This window comes from Salvelinus alpinus, chromosome 5, assembly GCF_045679555.1.
Source record: "Salvelinus alpinus chromosome 5, SLU_Salpinus.1, whole genome shotgun sequence".
Lineage (NCBI taxonomy): Eukaryota > Metazoa > Chordata > Actinopteri > Salmoniformes > Salmonidae > Salvelinus > Salvelinus alpinus.
Genome location: NC_092090.1, coordinates 21,073,460 through 21,078,841, shown reverse-complemented (window position 1 = coordinate 21,078,841; position 5,382 = coordinate 21,073,460).

The following is a 5,382-nucleotide window of genomic DNA, read 5'->3' as shown; positions in this document are numbered from 1 at the left end:
ACATGATAGAGGAGAGAGAAACAACATGATAGAGGAGAGAAACAACATGATAGAGGAGAGAAACAACATGATAGAGAGAGAGAAACAACATGATAGAGGGAGAAACAACATGATAGATGAGAGAGAAACAACATGATAGAGGAGAGAGAAACAACATGATAGAGAGAGAAACAACATGATAGAGGGAGAAACAACATGATAGAGGAGAGAAACAACATGATAGAGAGAGAAACAACATGATAGAGGAGAGAAACCACATGATAGAGGAGAGAGAAACAACATGATAGAGAGAGAAACAACATGATAGAGGAGAGAAACCACATGATAGAGGAGAGAGAAACAACATGATAGAGAGGAGAGAGAAACAACATGATAGAGGAGAGAGAAACAACATGATAGAGGAGAAAGAGAAACAACATGATAGAGAGAGAAACAACATGATAGAGGAGAGAGAAACAACATGATAGAGGAGAAAGAGAAACAACATGATAGAGAGAGAAACAACATGATAGAGGAGAGAGAGAAACAACATGATAGAGAGAGAAACAACATGATAGAGGAGAGAGAAACAACATGATAGAGAGAGAAACAACATGATAGAGGAGAGAGAAACAACATGATAGAGAGAGAAACAACATGATAGAGGGAGAAACAACATGATAGAGGGAGAAACAACATGATAGAGGAGAGAGAAACAACATGATAGAGAGAGAAACAACATGATAGAGGGAGAAACAACATGATAGAGGAGAGAGAAACAACATGATAGAGGAGAGAGAAACAACATGATAGAGAGAGAAACAACATGATAGAGGGAGAAACAAGATGATAGAGGGAGAAACAAGATGATAGAGGAGAGAAACAACATGATAGAGGAGAGAGAGAAACAACATGATAGAGAGAGAAACAACATGATAGAGGGAGAAACAACATGATAGAGGGAGAAACAACATGATAGAGGAGAGAAACAACATGATAGAGGAGAGAGAAACAACATGATAGAGGAGAGAGAGAAACAACATGATAGAGGAGAGAGAGAAACAACATGATAGAGAAACAACATGATAGAGAGAGAAACAACATGATAGAGGGAGAAACAACATGATAGAGGAGAGAGAAACAACATGATAGAGGAGAGAGAAACAACATGATAGAGGAGAGAGAGAAACAACATGATAGAGGAGAGAGAGAAACAACATGATAGAGAAACAACATGATAGAGAGAGAAACAACATGATAGAGGGAGAAACAACATGATAGAGGAGAGAAACAACATGATAGAGGAGAGAGAAACAACATGATAGAGGAGAGAAACAACATGATAGAGGAGAGAAACAACATGATAGAGAGAGAGAAACAACATGATAGAGGGAGAAACAACATGATAGATGAGAGAGAAACAACATGATAGAGGAGAGAGAAACAACATGATAGAGAGAGAAACAACATGATAGAGGGAGAAACAACATGATAGAGGAGAGAAACAACATGATAGAGAGAGAAACAACATGATAGAGGAGAGAAACCACATGATAGAGGAGAGAGAAACAACATGATAGAGAGAGAAACAACATGATAGAGGAGAGAAACCACATGATAGAGGAGAGAGAAACAACATGATAGAGAGGAGAGAGAAACAACATGATAGAGGAGAGAGAAACAACATGATAGAGGAGAAAGAGAAACAACATGATAGAGAGAGAAACAACATGATAGAGGAGAGAGAAACAACATGATAGAGGAGAAAGAGAAACAACATGATAGAGAGAGAAACAACATGATAGAGGAGAGAGAGAAACAACATGATAGAGAGAGAAACAACATGATAGAGGAGAGAGAAACAACATGATAGAGAGAGAAACAACATGATAGAGGAGAGAGAAACAACATGATAGAGAGAGAAACAACATGATAGAGGGAGAAACAACATGATAGAGGGAGAAACAACATGATAGAGGAGAGAGAAACAACATGATAGAGAGAGAAACAACATGATAGAGGGAGAAACAACATGATAGAGGAGAGAGAAACAACATGATAGAGGAGAGAGAAACAACATGATAGAGAGAGAAACAACATGATAGAGGGAGAAACAAGATGATAGAGGGAGAAACAAGATGATAGAGGAGAGAAACAACATGATAGAGGAGAGAGAGAAACAACATGATAGAGAGAGAAACAACATGATAGAGGGAGAAACAACATGATAGAGGGAGAAACAACATGATAGAGGAGAGAAACAACATGATAGAGGAGAGAGAAACAACATGATAGAGGAGAGAGAGAAACAACATGATAGAGGAGAGAGAGAAACAACATGATAGAGAAACAACATGATAGAGAGAGAAACAACATGATAGAGGGAGAAACAACATGATAGAGGAGAGAAACAACATGATAGAGGAGAGAGAAACAACATGATAGAGGAGAGAAACAACATGATAGAGGAGAGAAACAACATGATAGAGAGAGAGAAACAACATGATAGAGGGAGAAACAACATGATAGATGAGAGAGAAACAACATGATAGAGGAGAGAGAAACAACATGATAGAGAGAGAAACAACATGATAGAGGGAGAAACAACATGATAGAGGAGAGAAACAACATGATAGAGAGAGAAACAACATGATAGAGGAGAGAAACCACATGATAGAGGAGAGAGAAACAACATGATAGAGAGAGAAACAACATGATAGAGGAGAGAAACCACATGATAGAGGAGAGAGAAACAACATGATAGAGGAGAGAGAAACAACATGATAGAGGAGAGAGAAACAACATGATAGAGAGAGAAACAACATGATAGAGGAGAGAAACAACATGATAGAGGAGAGAAACAACATGATAGAGGAGAGAGAAACAACATGATAGAGAGAGAAACAACATGATAGAGGAGAGAAACCACATGATAGAGGAGAGAAACCACATGATAGAGGAGAGAGAAACAACATGATAGAGAGAGAAACAACATGATAGAGAGAGAAACCACATGATAGAGGAGAGAGAAACAACATGATAGAGAGGAGAGAGAAACAACATGATAGAGGGAGAAACAACATGATAGAGAGAGAAACAACATGATAGAGGAGAGAAACCACATGATAGAGGAGAGAGAAACAACATGATAGAGAGGAGAGAGAAACAACATGATAGAGGGAGAAACAACATGATAGAGAGAGAAACAACATGATAGAGGAGAGAGAAACAACATGATAGAGGAGAGAGAGAAACAACATGATAGAGAGAGAAACAACATGATAGAGGAGAGAGAGAAACAACATGATAGAGGAGAGAAACAACATGATAGAGAGGAGAGAGAAACAACATGATAGAGAGAGAAACAACATGATAGAGAGGAGAGAGAAACAACATGATAGAGGAGAGAGAAACAACATGATAGAGGAGAGAAACAACATGATAGAGAGAGAGAAACAACATGATAGAGGGAGAAACAACATGATAGAGAGAGAAACAACATGATAGAGAGAGAAACAACATGATAGAGAGAGAAACAACATGATAGAGAGAGAGAAACAACATGATAGAGGGAGAAACAACATGATAGAGGAGAGAGAGAAACAACATGATAGAGGAGAGAAACAACATGATAGAGAGAGAGAAACAACATGATAGAGGGAGAAACAACATGATAGAGGAGAGAGAGAAACAACATGATAGAGAGAGAGAAACAACATGATAGAGGAGAGAGAGAAACAACATGATAGAGAGAGAAACAACATGATAGAGAGAGAAACAACATGATAGAGGAGAGAGAGAAACAACATGATAGAGAGAGAAACAACATGATAGAGAGAGAAACAACATGATAGAGAGAAACAACATGATAGAGGAGAGAAACAACATGATAGAGAGAGAGAAACAACATGATAGAGGAGAGAAACAACATGATAGAGGAGAGAGAAACAACATGATAGAGGAGAGAGAAACAACATGATAGAGAGAGAGAGAAACAACATGATAGAGGAGAGAGAAACAACATGATAGAGGAGAGAGAGAAACAACATGATAGAGGAGAGAGAAACAACATGATAGAGGAGAGAGAGAAACAACATGATAGAGGAGAGAGAAACAACATGATAGAGGAGAGAAACAACATGATAGAGAGAGAGAAACAACATGATAGAGGAGAGAAACAACATGATAGAGGAGAGAGAGAAACAACATGATAGAGGAGAGAGAAACAACATGATAGAGGAGAGAGAGAAACAACATGATAGAGGAGAGAGAAACAACATGATAGAGGAGAGAAACAACATGATAGAGAGAGAGAAACAACATGATAGAGGAGAGAAACAACATGATAGAGGAGAGAGAGAAACAACATGATAGAGGAGAGAGAAACAACATGATAGAGGAGAGAAACAACATGATAGAGAGAGAGAAACAACATGATAGAGGAGAGAAACAACATGATAGAGGAGAGAGAAACAACATGATAGAGGAGAGAGAAACAACATGATAGAGAGAGAGAAACAACATGATAGAGGAGAGAGAGAAACAACATGATAGAGAGAGAGAAACAACATGATAGAGAGAGAAACAACATGATAGAGAGAAACAACATGATAGAGGAGAGAGAGAAACAACATGATAGAGAGAGAAACAACATGATAGAGGAGAGAAACAACATGATAGAGGAGAGAGAAACAACATGATAGAGGAGAGAGAAACAACATGATAGAGAGAGAAACAACATGATAGAGAGAGAAACAACATGATAGAGGAGAGAGAGAAACAACATGATAGAGGAGAGAGAAACAACATGATAGAGGAGAGAGAAACAACATGATAGAGGAGAGAGAAACAACATGATAGAGGAGAGAAACAACATGATAGAGGAGAGAAACAACATGATAGAGGAGAGAAACAACATGATAGAGAGAGAAACAACATGATAGAGAGAGAGAAACAACATGATAGAGGAGAGAAACAACATGATAGAGGAGAGAGAAACAACATGATAGAGAGAGAAACAACATGATAGAGGAGAGAGAGAAACAACATGATAGAGGAGAGAGAGAAACAACATGATAGAGAGAGAAACAACATGATAGAGGAGAGAAACAACATGATAGAGAGAGAAACAACATGATAGAGAGAGAGAAACAACATGATAGAGGAGAGAAACAACATGATAGAGGAGAGAAGCAACATGATAGAGGAGAGGTAGAAACAACATGATAGAGAGAGAAACAACATGATAGAGGAGAGAGAAACAACATGATAGAGGAGAGAAACAACATGATAGAGGAGAGAGAAACAACATGATAGAGAGGAGAGAAACAACATGATAGAGAGAGAAACAACATGATAGAGAGGAGAGAAACAACATGATAGAGAGAGAAACAACATGATAGA